This window comes from Atractosteus spatula, chromosome 15 (assembly GCF_055471065.1).
Source record: "Atractosteus spatula isolate fAtrSpa1 chromosome 15, fAtrSpa1.hap1, whole genome shotgun sequence".
NCBI lineage: Eukaryota > Metazoa > Chordata > Actinopteri > Semionotiformes > Lepisosteidae > Atractosteus > Atractosteus spatula.
The window spans coordinates 12,480,381-12,502,637 of NC_142720.1; the positions used below are offsets into that span (position 1 = coordinate 12,480,381).

The 22,257-nt window shown below is 41.9% G+C and overlaps 1 protein-coding gene across 1 annotated transcript in view; it reads left to right on the plus strand.

Moving 5' to 3' along the window:
• The window catches only part of peli1b (pellino E3 ubiquitin protein ligase 1b), a 48,645-nt gene that overhangs the window by 9,628 nt on the left and 16,760 nt on the right, over positions 1-22,257 (plus strand). The window contains exon 2 of the mRNA XM_088933970.1: positions 2,222-2,293. The gene's annotated coding sequence lies outside the window, so the exon portion shown is untranslated. The remainder of the gene's footprint in view (positions 1-2,221; positions 2,294-22,257) is intronic.

A 22,257-nucleotide genomic window follows, 5' to 3' on the forward strand; every position in this document is an offset into this window, starting at 1 on the left:
CACAACAGCGCGGTTTAGGTCGGGGAGGTGGGCAGCCCTCGAGACACACTTGCCTTTCCTTCTACAGCCTAATCTTCGTTCTGGCTCCCCGGGGTGGGTCTCTGTGGTATTGGTACCTCATTTCAGCTCCATCAAGTACTGTTGGGGAGTTTAAACATGGTAAATGGTATCAGATTGTACATGACTCTGGAGAGATGAGCTTCACAAACTCGGCAGCTGCTTCATTTTGTGAAGCGCTGGTCCCGCTTGGAGAGTATCCTCCTCCCCTCTTCCCATCCGCAGAACAATCCCCCCAAAAACGTTGTGAGTTTTTAACAAATTTCAAAGCTTTTTTTTTCAAGCCCGTGTAAAGAAGTGCAGTACACAGCTATGTTTAGAATTTAAAAAAAATTTGGAACCGGGCGACGCTCGGATATCGGCATTACTTAATGAAATAAGCCAAAGTTTTTCACTCCCACAGCCGTTCGAAAATGAGGCTCTTCAGAGAAGATTAGAAGTAGTCTAAAAACGGAACAGAGAAGAGCCTTTTTTGTATTGTTGGGCTTTTTCACATCTGTGGTTTCAATGTTATTTACGATGTCTTTCCTTGCTGTGCTGTGTTTCAAAGCATATATGCTTTTAAGCTCTGTACATGGAGCAGTGTACCGACCGCTCCAGTGAAACACAAACAGTCTCCGCAGTCCTGAAGTGTTCAGTCTTTTTGCCAGACATTGTTGCTGGTCTCCCCGGCGGACTCATACCTACAGATTGGTCAGACGTTCTCCATCCGCTTTGGCTTTTAGTGCAGGGAGTCAGCAGATGGGCACCCTGACTTTTTACATATCCCATTGGTGGCACGAAAGGGCTTCTGCTCATATAATCAGACCTAACAGACAGTCTTGTACAGTTATACCATCTTCAGCAGATGTTTCAATTGTTTTCTCCTCCCCGAATTTTGTTTGCCTGTCCAATTATTTATATTTTAATTCCCGTTAAAAAGATGAGTCTGGGTATTGGGCGAGAGGTGCCAGAAGACTGGTCTGGGACTTTTTGCTTTGTGTGAAAACCCCAACCAGTTCCCCGTCATTTTAAAGATGTCAGAATAAAATCTGTGTTATTTGTTGTTGTTGTTCGCCTTTCTCAGTCTGGTCCAAGTCTCCGGGGAAAAGTATGTGTGAAATGCCGGAAAGCCAGACATCCTCAGTAAAGTGATGGCCGTGGTTCCACACCATTATTGATAAATAAACAGTGTTGTTTTGCGTTTTGAGTGCAATATGGTCGTATTGTGAAGGAGAACCTGATTGAAATCCTCTTACTGTAGGTTTAGACTTCTGAACTTGCAGTCCTTGGGTGATAAAGCTCAATGCAATTCCTTTCTCTCCACATGTTTTTTTTACAGTGTACTTTAAATATACAGCTCTGAAGAACATAGCATAAACCACAAAAGAGAGAAGCCCATCTGAGATCCAGGGCGGAGAGGCATTTGGATTTCAGTTCTGCATCTGGCTTGCTCTTTTACTGTCTGGCGGTTAACCTTGTAAGCTCCGCTCCTTGACAGCTGTGGCAGAAGGTTAATCAGCTGCCAATAAAATCCAATGGAGGTGTGAGCTTCTCGATGTGCTAGATGCTGCCAAGCCTCAGATGTTTCAAAAGTTTTCCTTTCTCCGATTGGAAGCTGTTTTCCCGTTTCATTTGACAGAGTTGCGTTCCTTCTTTGTGAAGGGTTGTTGTCATTACGGATCAGGAGGCATGGAATGACTTCGAGTTATCAGTAAAAATATCAGGAATCGCCTGTCCGTCCCTTTTCAGTAACTGCTTAGTGCTGAGCCAGAGCCTGACCTGGCTGACACTGGCCACAAGGAACATTAATTACACACGCAGACCATTGTCACCTGTTAACCCAGACCCTGTCAAACCGAAGCTCCAGTAGAGATCCCACATGACAATTAAAAACGACATTCAGACTGTGCAGAGAAGGTGCTCTAGTTAGGAATCAAACCTGGGATCCACGAGCTGTGGGATGGGAGCACTAATCACCATTGGTACCATGCTGCCTGCTTCAAGAATCATATATTTACAGATGTGTTTAAATTTGTGTCCTATTCCCTGGGCATTGTAGAAACTGTCAGCTCAGGACAGTGGCCAGGCTGTGGTGTTTGTTTGTTTGATCTCATGTCCCTGTTATTTTGATCTGAAGCCGTCTGCAGATCGCATAAGAATAACTTCCCTGTTGACTTTACAGGTTTCACAGAGAGCCTTCGCACCGAGCTGGAAGACCTGGGCGCAGTTGAGTTTGATCCACCACCATCTTGCAGTAAGCATGACCGATGTGTTTTATCTATGAATGTCTTCTGAATACATAATGCCAGTGGGATTTGACTGGCTTCCTGTTCACTAATCATGATGGGGACAATAATAACTGGCCAAGTTTTTTTCCCATCAGGTTTATTTTCTGGAAGGATCAGACCACGTGTGTGCCTGTCTACATTCTGTACAGCACCGACAAGGAAAAGGCAGTATTGCAGTAGTGGGTAGACACTTAGAAGTCGCACAAAAGGAAAAACAAGCAGCAACAAGCTCATTTTGTTAAAACAGGACACTGTAGACTCTGTTGTGCTGCGTGCATGAATCTGGTTGAGAATTGCAATTCTCCTTTATTACACTTAAATTATTAGTCTTGTGAGAAGAAAAAAGAAAAGGAGGCATTACATTTCATTTTGTGTTGAAATTAACAAAAGGTCTCTTGTTGCCAAGGCTGCTGAAATATTAATAAAGGTCTTGGTGCTACCAGGGGTGGTGTGCATCGCCTGGAACCCTGTTACTGTCCAGACACAGAAGCACTGTGGGCAGGTTTTCACTTAATCAAAGGGTATTCAGCAGAGAAACAAGAAGCAAAGGCTTGGGCCACTTTTTCATTCTCTGCAGTGTAATCTGTTTAATATAACCCACAACACATTCAGGAACTGACTGAAAATGGGTGTAGAAGGCAGATCCAAAATACTGTGTGTAGCTAATCCAAACCACTTCTCAAATTATATATGGGGTTGCCAGAGCTCAGCTTCATTTCTGTCTCGCCACAGCAGAATCAGTTTTCTGGTGTCCTGTCGTGCTGTCCGTTTGCAGAATATGGCATATGAAGTTCAGTATGCTTAGACCTTAAAAGTGCACAGAGAAGGGAAAAAAACATTTATTTCCGAAGCACAACTGCTGCCTTTCAGCTACTATGTGTATGGCCCAGCCTTTAATAAATAAACTGACCCATTTATTGAGATTTAAATGGGTAAATGAATACATTGGCAAATAATTGAAATGGTTTATTAATTAAAGCCTGGGCCTTTCCTGCCTAAGCAGAAAGCATACAGCTATGCGCCCAGAGCACGCTAGTGTTTCTCATCAAGAGTGACTGTGGTTAGCTGAACTGGTTTCGTCTTTCCTTTCGAGAGATGATGACCTACTGAAGTCATGGGAGAAAACAACACTGTAACTTGCTCAAGACATGTCTCACAAACGTGTCTTCAGGTAGATATTTTGAGCTTGGCCCTCATTCACAGGATTGCACTACACGCACAGCCCCCTTTCTAAATACTCTCCACGTCCGTGAGAATATGCGCATGTAGTGTAAAACAACTGGGACTCTTTACTTGAATGGGGCTAAAAAATACTGTCTCCTTCACAAAGATGGCGTACGACATGCGTAATCTTTGAGAACCATTTGTGCAAATGACATTGCAAGTGCACAGTCATTTGCGGTGGGTTTGCAAGGGAGTTTCAGCAAGAAACTAAGAGCAGAACTCCAAGAAGAGAGAAGTCAGGTGAAAATAATAGAAGGTGCTAATAAGGACTTGAGAGCTGACTAGGAATTTCTTCAGATAAGTAACAGTAGTCCTGGTATGTTAATGTGAAATTTTATTGTGCTGTGTAGTATTTGTGAAGGAGTTATGATAGTGTTTTGTAGGCTCATATATGTAAAATCTTACAAAAATGACTTACTTGATGTCCAAAGTTATAAGACTCCCAACTGTTGTAATATGGCAATAGCTAATTAGTACTCATACCCATGATATGGAATGGTAAAGTTTTATTCCATGCTGAAAGAAAAAGAAAAGAGGCATAACGTTTTGGCTGAGAAGGCTGATGCAGCTACTACTCGAACTTCATCCTACCCGTGACATGTTGTGTCTCCTGTAGCGTTGTGATTGGATGAAGAGGTCATTCATATTCATACCCATAATTCGTTGTAACTGCTCCCACCCTAACCTGGGTGTTGAAAAATCTTCCATCTATGGATGCCAAATGCCTGAAAAAGCTTTATGTTGTGCACAAGGTTTAATTTTTTTTTTAAAAAAGCAGTTCATTTCAGGACATTTTGAATTGACGTCCTTCTTTGGTTGCTTCGAAAGGTGCACTGCTCTATGGTTACGCTTTTTAAAAACGTCCGAGTGTGGTGCCTTCGTGATTTCAGAACAGAATGCTCATTACAAGAGGTTCCAAAGTCCCCAGTTTCTCTTCTCCCTCCCTTTGTTTGCAGGAAGCATTAGTTCCATAACACTGACTCACGCCACAGATGGTGATGTTTTCAACAATGTGATTATCGCTGCTGAAGTGTCAGGCACCTAGAAGTGCTGTAATATTCATTTGAATGCTTTGTATGTGTCTTACAAAGCGGTCAGTCAATTTTATTTTAGTTCCCACAGACGCACAAACTGTTGCATTTTTGTTTTTCAGGTAATAGAGTAAGCCACTCCTTTAGACATGCATGTACTGTAAATGTTTGATAAATGGCAGCTGCTGAGTTGGAGTGAGTTTATCTTTCGGTACATTTAGTTCTTGTGAAGAGGGCTCGAAATCCATTTTATGCTTGGGAAAGGGAATGGTAAATGTGCAGTAGGACACTGTGTGTTTGGATATGGGGGTTTCGGTCACATGACCAGGCAGGGTGTCCCACTATCCTTGTCTGTGCCTGGGGGTTGCTAGGCAGCAAGTTATTTGAAAGCAAAATCTTTCAAACTTCTGTGATTTTTAAGAAGAAAGATGGCAAAACGTGAAGATGCAGCAATTTGGTTCCAGCTGTTTGAGAAGGCAGCAAATTGTACAGATTGTGGTTTCACTGTGACCCAGTTAGGTTCACTTTCACCACACATGTCTTGCATTTAACAAGAAGGCTTAGTATTGCAGCACTCAGCAATTTCCGAACATTTTAATAATTAGACTGGTCTTTTAAAACTCACACACAGAGCTAGACCTAGACACCTTTCAGACACTTGAAACTGCTAGATTCCCTATGTTCTGACAATTGACTGTTGGGGACACTCCAGACTCCGAACAAGGAAAGGTTTGTTCCTTTGTGAACAGAAAGGTGTGAAATGGACTTATTTTTTTTCTTGCAGCGTCTGCAACATGTTACTGTCTTGATGCATACTAGCCATGAAAAGCAATTCAGATCTGTAAGAAATTTGTTGGCAGAAGAGTTTGGTCACTCAGCCCTTTCATTCTACTCACGAATCACAGCGGCAGTGATTCTCTGGGCCTCACACGGAGCTGCACACTCTTACTTCTGGAGATAAAGTAGGTACTTTCGTAACGTTTGTTTTTAGACCTGAAGTAATAAAATGAAACAAATGAAGTTTCAACCCTCCTTATATGCTCATGAAACAGTTGTGGAAGGGGTTATTGGCCACGTAGGCTGATACTGTCGTTAATTTGTAAATCATGAGGTGCCGGAGTTTGATGTGAACAGAAGAGAGGAGCAAAAATACGGCAAGCAAGAAGGCTACCGGAGTGCTTAGCTTGGACACGTGCATAACTTATAACTGCAGTGCAACGCACTTCCAGTGCATTTTCATATTAACAACTTAAATCTTTTTTACTCCGTGTTTTCTAATGCCAGAATCATACGTTATTAGGCCTACGCTGATGCTGAGCTGACCTGTCAAGGGATCTGTAGGGTTTTGGAATCGGACCGTATAATCTCCTGCTAGCCTATGCCATACGTGTGACAGGGCTCGGTACAGTGAGCGCATTAACGGAAGCTTGTTGCCCTTTGAAACCGAGACAGTGTGGAATTGTGCAGCTGCAGAAGACCAGGTCTTTGGGCACAGCGGAGCTGCGCTGTGTTGCTCTGAGCCCGAGTGCAACACTGATTAAATCCTGGCAGGGGCAGAGTAGAAATACGTGTGTTGCAACTGTACTATGGGTAAACATTCAGACAATCTATACTTTTAAGGATAAAATACTCTTTTTTTCATTGTTTTCGTTGAACCATTATTTAAATGCATTTTCATTAGCAAAAAGGTATAAGCTTGCACTTTAGTTCTTTGTTCACCTAGTTTTAGCCAGATTTTGGAAGTACACTGTCCCATCTTCTCAAACACTTTTCCCCTGGTTTCTGAGGAAATGTTGCTGAGAGTTTGAACATCAGAATGCAACAACAGTCCCATCTCAGTTCCTGAAGGTTTGCGCTGGCAGAGCAGTAAGTGCCCAAGACCCTCTTGGCCTCTTCTGATGAAGCAGAAAGCAAGTGTGTTTTAAGGTTTTCACACAAAGTGAGCAAATTGAGGATTTTGTGCGGAAATGTAATTGAGGAGTCCACGAGAGAAAACTGTGACCTTCTTTAGAATTAATTTTAAATCGTGACAGCTCATGTGGAACAGGGCTCGGTGCGGCTGGAGAAGACCTGGAGCGAGCGAGTTACAGAGGTGACGTCACCTCCAGGTGAAACATGGTCCGCTGAGGATCTGGTGTGGCGTAGGTGGAGTTAGGGAGCAACGTCGTGCAACTTCGAGCCCGCAGGCAACCGGATTGAAGGGACAGCAGAGACGGAGGATAGCTCTACTCGCTATACATGTTAACCTTTTCGTCTCTTAGGTGCTAAGCAGGGCTTAGAGGTTCCCGAGCAGGGACATCCTCACATTAAGAGGTACAGGAGCTCGGATATGGCCCAAATTAATCACACGGTCTGTGTATCCAGCAGCAGCAAGCCCTCCACTCCCATGTGTTGAAGGGCCTTCAGAGAGGCACCCTCTGTGTCCCCAGTGAGGTAACATCACTGTTACAATATTGCAAAAGGTGTCTGTAGTCACGAGGTGATGTGAGGTGTGAACACAGCACTGACAAAGCTGAGATGTCCCATTCCTTTCTCTGTCAAGGAGCACTTCAATTTTTACCTTTTTAACCCAGTGCTGGGATAATGCAATTAAAACAATGTCAGTTTCCCTGAGAGAAAGAAGTAAGAAAAGAAGTTCTTTTCTTATGCTGCTAGTAATTGTGTAATACACAAAGCTCCCCAGCTTCTTCAGTACTCTGGCTTTGGTAATTAACACATGAGATTGAAAAATACTGTGGTTTCATGCACAATGACATTGTTATATTCCTATTTCATGGTACTGTAAACAGCAAAATTGGTTCATGAGGATACAATAAATCTGCAGTGCACTGAAATCATGCTGTCCATGTAACACTGGTGTTCCTGTGACTTGACCGAAGTGTGAAATGACTGTTGTAAATGACTTGGTCCCATTCAGAGGATGGTGGCAGTGCTTTGTAGTCGGCATCTTAGACTGACGTTGCAGTGAATTTGTATTGCATACAGCTTTTATATTCTGAAATGCCTGACAATGACATCAAAATATCAACAACACCTTTTAAAAAGCCTCACAAGTATTTTAACTCCAGTGTATTTGATGGGGATTTGGCCCTACTACAGGCTTATGTTGCTGATGGGTTTTAGTCTGATCTTCTACTTCAGATTTATTGAAAGTTTTTTGCTTAAAAACAATGGTTATCAAAGTTTTACAGGTAAAAAAAGTGTTATTTATGCAAAGGTTACAGAAAAACTGTTTTTTATTTAAAAAAGCTGGTAAAGACTTAGGTATTCACAATGAAATATGGACAAGCCACTTTTATTTTACAGAGTCTGGTTTGTGGAGGTTCTTGTTGTTGAAAAAATATATTATAATGATAAAAGTATTGTAAAAATAAAGCATCTCGGTGATCATAGGAAACTTTCATTTGAAAAGAAAGAAATGTTTCAGGTAAGGGATGAATTCCTCAGATCAGGGTGATGTTATTAGTTTAGTACCTCAGAGATCAGTACTGGGGCCAGTGCTCTTTCAGACTTATACAGAGATCCTTTAGATTTCACAGCAGGCTTAGTTACTGGTCCTGGGTTCACCTTTTGTGATTGGAGGATGGATCCAAGTTTTTGATTTAAAAAGTTTCGTTTTTGGTCTGTTTTAACATGTGGAACAAATAGAAATTGGTATGGACTCCACATCCTTGAAATGTCAAACAGCCGTTCTTTCTAAATCTTTCATCTCCGTTTCCTATGTATATCGATAAACTATGCCGCACTGATGACGAACAATACCCTGAAACATCACCTGAACACCTACAGGGCAAAAAATCAGCCGGAATTCAGATTCAGATGCTGATTGCATTTTTGTTAAATTATTCAATTGGTGCGAATAGCCCTTATGAATGAATAAAATCAACAACAAAGGACGTACCAGAATGGACGAGCAAAAAAAAAAATGGTTTTCTATTATAGTGCAAAATATAAATGCATTGTGGGGGAAATATAAAAAAGAGAGGTTTGTGCATTTTGGTTGAGTGTGAGCCAAGACACCTGAGAGATTCCAACTGTTCAGTTTTGCATTGGTTTACCGAGAATAATAAAGATACACCCACAGCCTCCACAGAGTATATTGCTGTGGTTGTTCCAAAATGCCCAGGACAGCTGATTGCCCTCCCCAGGCAAAAGATACCTGGTGTCTTCATGTGCAGCAGTTCGGACAAGCCTGTGCTCGTTTTCATCTGCTGAAGCTTAAACTACATCAAAGCACTTTGGTCTTGAGGTGGCGTGCATTCAGGACTGGGGATCTTGCAGACACAGAATGTAGTGGATACAGGCCTCAAGCAGTCCCTCAGCAATGATGGAACATTGATACTGCTCCTTTCCCACAGAGCTGTGTAACAAGGACTATTTCAATCTGCTTTTTTTTCTTTTATCATGGTATCAATGTTTAGACACTAACGCTGTGGCTGGAACTAATAATTGCTGGGTTGCACGAATACTTAAAGATGCCATACTGTGAACAATAGATATACTGTACCACACGCGACCTGAAGTCACGCAGATGCTGGTTAGACGTGAGATTCTTGGGATACCGAGGCAGCAGATACAAACTTTCCTTTTTTCCTTTAATGGGAACTTAACGGGATGAGTTACATTGGGTTCCTCAAAAAATCAGCAGCGTAATTGTGAAACAACAGTTTACACTCTCTGTGTATTCTGTTTTTCGATCCATTAATCAGTTCCCACTTCAAAGACATACTGTACATTACCATGCCTGCCTGCTGCCTGTAATTTGAGAATTATAAAGGAATGTAATCCTTCTGAAAATAACATTGTTTGCTTTGTTTGTACTGATTCCTGCTGTTGATTTTCCAAAGAACTATTTATTTAAGCAAGACGTACAGTACCTAAGAATAGAATCTTGCTATGATACAGGTGATACAGGTAATCCCTTAATTTTATTTCTAATTGTTGTTCCCATAACCTATATAAGCCTAATAATATATATAATTTATATATAACATTCTTATAACTTCAGATTTGAGTTGGGTCAGTTTCTTCTCTGATGAACACCAAAAGTAAATATTAATTCAACACTGCAGCCATGTGCCTTTCATCTTCTAAAAGATTTCAGATAGGCTTCATCCTTTACTGTTCTTTTGCTAATGTAATACTGAATAAACCTTTTTATTATTTTACCTTTCATTGGATTTTTTTTCCCTCTTTCTCTCGGACTTTCTAATATCTAATTTTATATGTGCTTACAGTTTATTACCTTGGTCTTTACTGGGGATGCATTCTAGTTAAGTGCTAGTGTAGTGAATCAATAGTTAATGAACATTTTTTCTAGAAGGATTAATGTAAAGGAGGGGGTTTTGATTCTGGGACTCAAAATACAGTCTGGACACTTGCATAAGTCTACATAACCGTTCACATGTCTGCAAAGATAGTTAGATTTGCAATGCATTGGATAATGGTGAACCAATGTGTAAAGCAACAATGTGTCTGTGTGATTTGTGAATCAGTGGATAAAGACCAATAAATTTATAGGCATGTATACCCGTACCTTTTTAGTAAATTGGAGTAAATTGGATTTTTTAGATTGTTTTTTTTAATCACTCCATAAAGTGCTTTCTTTCTCCTTCTTCTCCTTCTTGCTTTGACTCGCTTGGCTAGCTGTTACAAGAATTGAATGTTCTTGATCGTTCTTAAAGGTGAGGCACGTTATGAAAGCTTTGCGCTTAAACGTTTTGCACATATTTGCACTGCTCATTTGTTCAAATAAAGGCAGAAAAAGTGATTGCCTGCCAATTGAAGTGAAATGTTGTCCTGTTGGCGTAGCAATAGAAGCAGTTTGGTGGCATCTAGTGTAACACTGCATCTTCTTTAGGATTTGGGAGTCGTTGAAATATGAAACAATGGTGTCAGTGAAATTCTCTGATCTGCACAACAGCAGCACTGAGATTCACTAACAAGACCATGTTTGACTTAATTGCTCAAATTCTTTGGTCAGGGAGAAAGGCAATCTGTTATCAAGCAAATATTTAATTAGAAATGTATCAGGAAAGTTAAAATCTCTGTATCTACTTAAGGTTCTCCCTTTACTGATCAGATTTTTTTATTTTCTTAACCTTTTAAATGAGTCACATCTAACCACTAAAGCATGTTTTATCTTGCACAGCAAACTTGATATTCTATTTATGACTTCAAATCAATTAAATTCTTATTTCCTGCGACAACTAGGTTAGCTTTTGAGGATGATACAGTGCTTTTTTCCCCTTGAGCAGTGTACACCATTACTTTGAATTGCCTGACTATTGAAATGTGCAGCAGGATCTGTCTGTCATATTGATTCAGAAAGTGTGGTTTGATTGGAAATTCACGTTGTATAGTTTTAATGTGTGCTGTTTGTAGGACTGTTGTTTTTTAATCATGTGATATCCCTTTAAATTTATCATAAGTTGTTTCCTATCTAAAAACACTGAACCTTTTTTTCTGATTGCAAAACATTGTAAGCTGCTTGTCGCTTTACTTCGTGGGTGCTGGCTGTTTTGCCTCATCAGTCCCTCAAGCAGGGTTTGCAGGTGACACTGATCAGTAGTCCCAGAGCCCGTTTAATTAGCATTTCAGTCCTGTGGTTTCACAATTTAGCCTGGAGGGGGATATTTTAATGGTTGTGGGTTGATTTTTAACCCGAGGTTAGATGAGAGATCCAGACAAATCTTCTTTTCACCAGAATGGAGAGTAGTGTACAATGGGCGCTGACACACTGATGCCTTGTATGGATTTGCTTAGTTTTATGACGAGACAGAAATGGTTCCCTTCACACAGAGAATGTGTCATCTTACTGGATTGATAACCTGACATATTCGTCAGAGGGTAAGAATGAGCTCCCTGTTTGGAACCATGTGCGCCTTTCAGCCAGTGAACTGTACTAGAGCTAGTGGAGTCTGGTACCTACTTCCAAATGCACAGCGTGTCAAATCTGAAAACAGTTGCACTATTGTATCCACTTTATCTGGTCTAAAGAGGTGTCGCCCAGACGCATTTGCACGGAGCGATAAATTAGTAATGGCCGTCTATCAGAGACTGGGGGGTGTGTGCCACTGCAGTTTTTTTTGTCAATCTAATGACCTAATTAAAAGAACACTAGCTATTCATGGTTTCTGGGTAAAAGGCAAAATGTCTATTGTGATTAGCAATCCTTGCAGTTACTTTCTTTATACTAAATTCTAGATTTTTTTTGTACTGTTTTCAAACATTTTTTTTTAATTAACCTTATGCCCCTAGATAAGGGCATCTGCTAAGGAAACAATAATTTGCTCAAGTCGTGGTGCTGGACCAGCAACATGATCCCCCAATATTTTTTTAACTTTCTTTCCCCCGCAAACATTTAGGATTGGAGGTACCTAAATTATATATAGAAACATATTGTTTTTTATTGACTTTACCAGATTATTTGTGGTATCTCCAAATCCTATTAAAAACCTGGTATAACCAGTATGGAAGTTACTGTACTTCAAGGGAGAGTCTCAGTAAGGCTTTAGATTAATTAATTTTCCCTCCTCATTAACACTCTGCCTGTCATGTGAGTCTTTTTGCCGGCTTTTCGAGTCTGTGTTTATCTCATTTGCTTTCTAAGCAGGATGGTCTTGGCTGGGCTGGCGCTGTCGCTCAGGAAACACTTCCCAGCAGCCCTGGCCGAGTGGGAGCCCCTGTCCTCTCCCCTCTGCGCTGCTGCAGCTGCTGTAAGAACAGTCATTTCACAAGTTCAGTTTTAGTCACCCCCGCCCCTCCCCACAGTCGTGCTCCTGATAGTGGAAACACCAGATTTCACAAGCCATTAGAAGTGAGCCTGTTCTTGAGCTTCACGTTTGAGGTTCTTGGAGACCGAAGGCTCATTTGTCACCCTCTTCTCTGAAATCGCACAAGCTCTGATTGGGAGGAGGAGGGAGGAGAAATCAAATGTAATAGGTGCTGTTATGAACACTGTTTTTAAATGATTCTGCATTTCACAGATTAGAAGTGAGGTTCACAGTGCTAGGCGTCTAACACAGGACTGCTTACAGAAGTGTTTAGTTTTTTTCTTGTGTGTGTAATGGCCCTTTCTGCTGAATACATCAGGACGCTAAGTCGCATTTTGATGTAATAAACTGACAATAAATGATGGTCAGTTCGCCAGACCTGAACCGGGCAGCTTATGTTCTGCACTTTTTCCTCATAAAAGAGGAAAGGATCATTGTTCAAGGCCCCCTCGGCGAGATGTGATGTAAAAGGTCGTACAAATTTGGTCATATAACATATGGTAGGCGAAGAAAAAGGATTTGAGATGCTCACATATGTCAATCTACACTGAGACGTGGGTGCTGCCATCTTGGATCCTCTGAATGGAGCTGAAAGCCAGAAGTGATGTCAATCAGTCTTTCCCAAGCCACATTGCTGCTTTCTGCCTCGGCTTTGTAGCCATCTTCGCCCGCAGAGTTCTGGCAAAACCATTCATCTGGCGATTCATTGTGTTCTGACCAAGCATGCCAGGTTTATGGCACATCCTCTGACATCCTTCTTAGCCATCCTCTGACGCTCTGTGCCAGGAGTTATGCTTCACTATTCGTAGGAGGCACTTGCACCGTGGAGTCATTTCCATTTTGGGAACAGCTGAACTGGTGTCACAACTATCAAGATGGCTGATTTCTGAAACATGTTTTGTATTGGTGTTTCGGTGAGATTTAACTAGATGACTACAGAATTGTTTTAAAACATTAAATGTGTTAAAGAAAGGGTGTTATTCTTGACCCATACCAATTCTTTCCCAATTTCTCTCCCCTTTCACCCAGTTCGTGCCAATGACACAGACCAGACAGTTTCTCTTGCAACATTTCGGTTGTTACAGACCTCAGGCAGAAAACAATCATGTGATCAGATAACTCAAGGTTTTGAGATGGACAACCTTCCACCTTCTACGTCTCTTTATGAGGTGTATTTAGCAGGAAGAAGTCATGGCATCTTGCTCCTGACCGGTTAACCTTGGCTGAGTCACTATGAATCAACGGGGTGAGATAACCCCCCCCCCCTTCCATTTGCCAAAGGGAATTAGCAGATAGCAGCTCAGTTATGGCCCAGCGGTATTGTTACATTGTCTGAGTCTGTTGAACTCTGAAGTGTGAGGAACTCTGGAGACTGGCAACTGACTAAAGTGGAAAAACTTCTGTTCAGGTGCTGCTGAGTAGGAAGTGAGCTGTCCCATCCCTTCATATTCCAGGCACAACACACTCCTCTCGTTTCCTTTGCAAGCTCAGCCTGGACAAGACTTTTTTTCCCAGAAGGGCTCCGTGATACCTGCCTCTACTAATCCATTTTGTCGTCCCCTGATTCGTTGATGAGTGGCAGAATTTGCTGAGGTATTGTTGCGTGTGCTTGATGGAAACCTTTTGTTTTTTTGCCTTTCATGATTTTGCTCATTCTAGCTTGAGGGAAGTTCAAGTTGTAGTGTGATACATCATCCCACGGGTGTGAGAATTTGATAGAATACAAAACCGTGTCGAGATTAAAATCCATAACCCTAAATTCAATAAACTAAAATTCATCCACTTCAAAGACTGCATGTGTTGTTTTATAAGTTTGGAGAAGTAAGAGTCTTGGTCTGGTTAACTTTTACATGCTCCTTTTCAGGTTTAGTGTTGGAATCTATGCACTCTGGTCTTCTTGAGTCTGCTCTCAAGATAATCCACCAGTAAAACTAACTGACTGCCAGCGAACCAAAAATACATGCATGTTTGTTCAGTGCTGCACTTTAAAGAAAGGAAGTGAGAGTTTTGAATCATTTATGTATAGATTTGTGTTTCTGTTCTTCACGCAAACAAAATTCTCTACCTTGACTTTTGGAAATAGAATTAACACTAAACATGTTCCTTTTTTCTGAGTCTTGAGTGTGAATCTGCAAGCATTGCTAAGGGATTTGCAAATACGTTTCCCTGTGTCGCTTTCAAGATAATCTCCTGCGAACTTTCTGCATCCTCCTCCTCATGCTTGAAGTGCGACTTCTTGTCTAGATTAGCATTATTAAGGTGGCCCGGCATAAATACTGTGAAGTACTTCAGTTTCTTCATGTCCTCGTGTACATTCAAGTCTCCTGTGCCAAAACAAAAACACCTTAAAAACTTCCATTATATTATGTTCTCTTTTTTTAACTTTAGGCCCCTCTTCAGCTCATTGTTAGTTAGCTAATATTGATGAGGATCAGAAAAATCACAGGTCCCAGATGACGTATTCTCGTCCGACGTAACTGATGTGAAACTCGCAGTGGTGAGGGATGGGGCAGGGAGGAAGTGTCATTGTTAGAGAGATCCTTCAACTGGGCGCAAGGAAAGGAGACGGAGAACAGAAATCGAAAATTCTAGGGCAGATAATCTTGTTCCGGGGCCGGAAGTGTGTATAGTGTGTTCTCTTTTGATTCTCCACAGAGTCTCAAAAGAAAGAAAAGTGAATCCTTATTTAAAAATCCTGTGACACACCTGAGTCACTATTAGTCGGCTGCTGTTGTGGACGCGTGGATAGAGGCAGCATGCGTTCGCTGCGATTCTGTTTCGAGGGGCTGTGTTAAAACCACTGTGGCATTGCTCGTCCTGACAGCATTGATTTCTCGCATCGCTGCTTAGAGGTGATTATTCCCTTCCCTTCTCTTTCTCTTGCCTTTGTTTTGACACGACTGTTGCTGCTTGCTAACCACACATACTGTATGCAGAAGAGTTGCTCGGTGCACAGCTCGTAGTTGTTGAGCCTGCTGCTGTTAGGTGTGTAGTTTAGCGTTGTGAGAAAATGGGGTGCTTTTTTAAGATCTGTTTATGCTAAGTGATATTTATCCTGGGTATCAATTAGGAAGATTACTCATTGTTGTTTCTTATAGTACTCATGTCGAAACTTGTAAAATGAACTTATAAGTTTCAGGTGGAACCTGAGCTGTCTTGGGTTCAATAAATGCCAGTTTAAAAAAAATCCAGTCCATCAAATTCACTGTTCACAATTCCTATGAGCGATTTGCAGAAGCAAAGTGTTCTTTTTTTAAGCACTTTTCAAATAAGTACTGATATATTAGCACTGCCTGTTGGGAATGAATAGGGTTTTTTTTGCAATACACCTCTTACAATACCTGCTGTGTCTGCTCTGACTTTTACAATCTTGCGCTATTCAGTAAACTTGCTGGGTGTTGCAAGTCGGTGTTTCACTCAAGCCTCAGAGACGTTGAGGGAATATAATTGAGGAAGGAGTTGGTGTGCCTGACATTGTCCCCAATGAGTCAGTGTCCTTTCTGACATGGCGGCCCACACTCGTACAGAGTCTGTGGGGGCTGGAGGACGGAAGGAGCTGGTGGAGCTCAGTCCTTGCTGGGTCCCTCTCTCAGCGCAGAGGTGGAGGAGGGCAGATGGACCCCTTTGTGGAAATGGAGCAGGGGGGAGGTGTGAGTAGACTTCCTGCTGTTGTAACGCGAGCGTTTCAAAACCTTTTGGGTTGGACAACACAAATTAACAACAAATCTCTTTTCAGCAGCTGCCCATAGGGTACAGTAGGATGTTTTCCCCACATCAATCGAATGGATTCAGTGTTACCTCATTACTTCAGTCATTTGGGTGGGCTTCTGGAAAATATATTGATATATTTAGAGTTATTTCTTATTTTTTCCATTAAAAAAACTACTCTTGTACAGGGGAACTTCCCGCATTAACAGCCCAAAGTGTGTCTGTTATCAATGTGTGGGTTTAAAGGCCTTCATTTGTGGTTATTATATCATCATCATTCTTCAAATAGGGTCATAATTCTTTATTCTGAGGCATATTTCAGATCTTTTTTTTCCTTCAGAAAATAAAACTGGTAAAAGCTAACATCCTGTCTCAAAATTGGGTCATCATTGTTCGCAAACAGATGCTTTTTATTCTGAAGGTGTTGGACTGGGAAGACAGAGTGAAATTTCTCTACTGCCTGTTTTTTGATACCTTGTATTATGAACTCCTCTGTACTGTTGTCCCTTTTTCACAGGTTAATACCCAGAATAATGGGAATGACAGGCAACAGCCTTTTGTTATTACTGCTGGGTTAGAGTTCTGATTAATCGTTTTGCTAATTTGGCCTTTCTAATCAAAGAAATCAAAGAAAGAGATTAGACCAGAGTTTGTGTTGTGATTAAAATAGTATGATATTACTGCTCATTGCTACCAGGTTTCAGCCGCTGATGGGAATATCAGTGGCTTTTGAGCTTTTATTTTTGACTTTTATCGCTGAATTCCCTTGTCTTCAGCCAATTCAGTTAAATCCTGTTTTCTATTTACATGACATCGATCGGGACTTGTGATATTTCCTTTCTCCTAGAAAGCGTAACAAGCGTTTCGCTGGTTTTGGAGCAGATGGTTGCATTCCCAGCCTGAGGGCTACAGACTGTCCTCCTCTCGAGCAGACACCTCTGAGGTGAATCACCGCGGCTGAGTGCCGACGCACAAACAGCAGCCGAGCTATGGCAACCCTCCACAAGCGGGGACTCTCATTGACTTGTTCGAACGCTTGCGGTCCGGATTCAGTTACCGCGCTTGTGAGGGGTGTCTTTGTTAATTCAGGTTGATCAGAGTCGCCGGCTGGGTTCGGACCTCTCTGCAGCAGCAGCAATAGCATCTGTCTGTTCCATTTCTGTTTATCGCTACATACCAGGCAGAGGCCAAGCGAAAAACTAGCTGACCATAGATGAAATCTGCCAGTCAGACAGACTGGAACCCAAACGCTTGTGAGAGGGAATGGGAGAAACTTTAACTTGGGTTTTTATTGGTTTAAGGTCACCACCAGGTCCGCGTTTGACTGTCCGTCCAGTTTGCTGGCTTACGGTGTTGAAGTATTGAAACAACAAGCTGTTTTTTTTTTGCATGTTGTATTTTGGGACCGAAGGGCTGTGACAATGCAGTCTAAAATGGACTCTCAGGCCTCAGTAAACAAAAACGGTTTGCCAGGCAGGTGGGCATGTGGGGAGTCTCCCATTTTTCCCCAATAAGCCATCCATTCTTAAAGCTTTAAAGACATGTCAGTGGCCGCAGCCCTGACTGACTGCAGCCGGGCAGAACGAGACCATAAGGAACAGCGCCGTCTGTCCGGCACTTACACCGCCCCCAGCTTGAGTTAAATGCCGACCCGGAAACTACCTGAAGAAGCGGCAGACTGAAAAAATAATGCGCACGTAAATCAAACCCAGCGCATGCTGAAATGCTCTTGCATTGAGAACAGAACTTGGTAGTATTTGCTTAAAGGAGCTTGTTTTTTTTTTCAGTTCATCCAGTCAGTCTGTACTATTGCCAACCATAACCTATGTGTCATGTTACCTCGTTTCAGTTGCAAACACAAAACTGAGAGTCTGTAACTTTTAAGCGTTAGCAATACTGTGATTCATGTTTCTAATATTTACAACGTCTCTATGATAGAGCAACACGCCCTGAAACCTGTCTGAGGCGAGAGGATTTCTGTGTGGCAGGCAGGCAGGCAGGCTGTCCACTGGAAGCTGGAGTGGAGCTGAGTGGGCACGGTTCATACTGGTCAGTCTGGTACAGAAAAGAAAGGGGATTGAAATTAGAATAGGTTTGCTTTTTTTCGTAATTTCAACGCTTCACACTGTATTTCTTAGGAAGTTTCCTTATTTTTCAAATAATTTTAATTTGCTTTAAAAAGCAGTTTCCGCCTGATCGCACAGCCCTGTGGCGGCAGTTACCTTTTCGCTCCCTGTGTAATGAAGCAGCATTTAGTTTTTGATAACCTTTTGATAACCTCAAGATGACCTTTACTCAAACATTTAGTCAAAAGCAAAGTTTATTTTCTCATTGCTTTAAGCATCAAGTGTCATTTTGTATTTGTAATTTTGCATGTTCTCAGCAGCCTGATATAAGTTTGCATAGATTTTGTGTTTGTAATCGTGTGTATTCTGCAATCTATTGCAAGTTTGCATATGCACATTTTTTTGAAAATGCAGAATGCTTTAGTTCACGCACATGCTGTCCTCTCAGGTACACCGAAGAAATACTGGTAGGTTAATTGGCTCCTGGGAAAATTGGTCCTGCTGTGAGTGTGTATTGTCTGTGTCTGTCCGTCCCGTCCAGGTGCACCCTGCCTTGAGCCTGTTGCTTGCAGTGATAGGCTCCAGCTCCCCTACAACCCTGAACTCGAAGATAAGATCTCCTCTTCCTTTGAAAAAAGCACTTTTGAGACTCCGGGTTGAGCTTTGGAGTATTTTCTTATTTAGAACATAAAGCGAGAGATCCCACACTTTCTTACTTTTCTTCAGTGGAAATGCAGTGTCCCACAAAAGCATTTTCTCACCATTTTCCCCAACTAAGGAGAATGTTATGCTTTTTGTGGATGACTTTTATTAGGTGTTCAAGTAATTTGGCCCATGTTAAAAGCTGTAGATGTGAAACAGTACCCATGTGTCTTGCCTTTTCTCCCTTAGAAAAAAGGCTGACGTAATGAGAGCTGCTGTCAGGAGCTGGGATGTGTGAAGTCATGCTGAATTGCTTCGAAGGCACAGCTTAAGACGTGCTTGTGATCAACCGCTCCATCTGCTGAGAATCTTCACCAGCCTTTTAAAGCGTAGTGGTAGGGGAAGAAACATGTTTCAGTGTTGGGGACGAAAAGGGGGTGCAGTTTAGTGCAGTTAGTGCTTCAGTGTGTGCAGAAGTGAAGAACTCTTGCTTTGTGAAGAATGTGCCTTCTCAAAACATAGTAAGCCTTGAACTGCAGTCTCCTAGCTCACTTCCTTATTTGAACATGCAGTGTTTTGCTCAATGCAAAAGGGAAGAGGTAACAGAAATATCCCCACCGTGTTTCTGTGGCATCACAACCACAAAACAACCCCGTTCCTTGGATTCTAAAGCAATTCTAGCCTTTTATCTTCTTGGCATTTAAAAAAGGTGTTACTATTCAGGCAAGCTAATATGATTTGCAGAGCTTGTTCTGTTTCAGCTGTTACCAGTTGTTGACTAAGTTGAACTCATGAGAGAGAAAAGCAGTGTGGTTCATTTTAACTAAACATGGGTGCAGATTTGTTCAAGAGAAGGTTCTATGGAAATGTTTTGCCTCTGGTGTGCAAGACCTTGCATTTTGTGAACCTGAGAACAGTAGTGAGATGGAAGGCCGGTCTGTTTTCCTGCTGGGAAAGTAGAAATCTTGTGCCCGCGTTCGGGGGTGAAACCCTGTCATAGGGTGGAGTGTCCGAGCTTTGGCAGGCTGTCCGGGGCCAATGGAGAGGGCCTGGCCAGTGTGGACAGGGAGTGGCTGGGTGTGCCTGGTGCTCTCAGGAGCTGTGTACTATACACCAGTCTAAGCCACTCTCATGTGTTGAACTAGTCTGCAGTTTTCAACTGTACTTTCCATGACATAGTAACGTCCTCAGAAGCCATTCATCATTGTTAAGGCGGATGGCCTCTCTAGCTGTATTCAGCTTTGTTTTCTTATGCATCTACAGGGACCAAGCCGCTGCCTCTGCACAGGGCCATGAGTTGCACAACTGTCATTTTGTAAAGTGGCCTGTGGCTTATGCAATAATGTTGTAAAGTTTGCATTGTTTTTTAGAGTTCATAATAAATAAGTGTGACCTGTAGTACAACTGAAAAACAAATTGCACTGTGACCCTCAAAATATTTTTAATTAGCCTGGGAGATGAGTCCAGTAACAGCTATGAGCAGGAGGCTTTCTGTGAGCTCTACAATAGCAGGAATTGCCTAGGTAATTAGCAGGGATGTATGATCCGCTTTCAGAGTCTCCAAGAGAAACAGACATATGAAGAATATAGCTACACGATGTGTGAACACAGCCCTTTTCGTTGATAGTTTTTGCTGTATGTTATGTAATGAACTGAACTGTTAGACCCTAATTTATTAAGATAAAAAAAATGCTTTTTTTTCTATTTGCATTGCTGCAAAAAACTTGAACGTTTCAGGTCTGAAATATACTATTGTGCCTGTTTTTTCTGGTTGTAAAACCTTTGCTTTGAGACAATGCTTCATACAGTATAAACAAAGAAAGTTATACTGAAGGGTAGTGAAAACACGTGATCTTGTTTTCAGTACTTGTTTGTGGCATTTCTAATGCTTCTCGGTAGAGTATAATTCATGGACATTTTACTATAGAGACTATTACAGAAAATGACCAAAGAACTAACTAACTGGCTACGTTTAATTATATTTGACAGTGACAACCTGCTTTATACAAAAAGGAAGTATAAAGCATGAAGATGAATTGTGAGTATGAGCAGGCCTTCTGACAAGATACAGTACCGACTCATTAACATAACTGGGCCTGTTATGATTTTGATCGTATTTGAGGCTGCATGAGTCTGTTGAGTTGAACAGGAATCGGATGCTGAATGTGAATCTGCAGCTGATGGACATTTGCGTTGGTGTTTGATATAGTAGCTCTCATTTCTGCAGCAGGTCACTATAAAGGTATTTTACAAAGCAAGTACAATTACAGTCGTTACGTACCCACCCAAACCTGGCGTCTCCAGTCGTGGGTTGCCATGGCGCCAACAGAACCCACATTGCGCGCCACCTCTCAGGGAAGCCCACTCCCGTCGGCTGGTGATTTTGTCTTGGGGCCAATGCGACCCTGCGCTCTCGGAAACAGAGGCGGTAACAAATACCGACCGTCTTGACCCCTTCATCTGTTGCGCCACTCGCACTTCATCCATTGTTCTCCATTTATTCTGAATCCCTCGAATTTGCTTTCGCTACTAAATGTACTAAATCTACACAACAAGGTCATGGCAACAGAGCAAAACATTCATACGTAGGATTTGTTTTAAAACAAATTGAAGTATCGTCCGCTTTGTGGCAGGTTAATACTGCTGTCACACGAGGGCTATTGAGAATATAATCCTTACAGGAAGCAAAGTGAAACACATGCTACATAAAGGCTTCCTGAGGGAAATTGCTAGTTTAGACCATTCTGTTACAGGTCATTCTTCACAACTAGGGATATGGGCCAGTACCACAAAAAGATAAAAGCAACCAGAACAGGAAGAATATCAGTGCGTCTGCTCTGAAAAAACCTGTTTAGGTAAAATATCTCTGAGGTACAATGGGGAGAAGCCATCCTTAGACATTGTGCTGGCTAATGTTTTTAATATACTGTATATGACCACGAAGTAAAGCCAATGAGTTCCATGTATCCCAAGGGCTTTAGTCAGTGGCCTGTGTGGGTCTGAATCTGTGAAGCATATGGCCGTGGCTGCAGGGTAGCAGATTGTGCACACTACCTGAGAACCATCATGCCGCAAATCATCCATACTAATAACCCTGAGCTGCAAACAACGTCCAGCAGGAGGTTAGCAGATCATGTGAATTTTGAGCCATCCTCTTCAGTGAAGCTGTCTTAATCCTCCACAGACAGCGAATGTGCCTGCTGCTCCATAATTGGGCTGCTTTCACACCGGGCAGCTCGACCTTTCTGTGACCTGCACCTTAGCAATACAGCTTATTTCCAGTGGTCCCTTCGTGAAAGTCGGCCTTAACATCAGGTTTATTCTGCTTTTCCCTTTGCAAGATCTCGAATTCTGCAGACGATGAAATTAAAGGTTTTAGCTTCATATGTCAACTCTTTATTTACGTCACTGGCACCATTTGATTTAGGGCGGGTAAATGTTATAACTATTCAATTAAGTAAAAGTGTGTAGAATGTCTGTACAT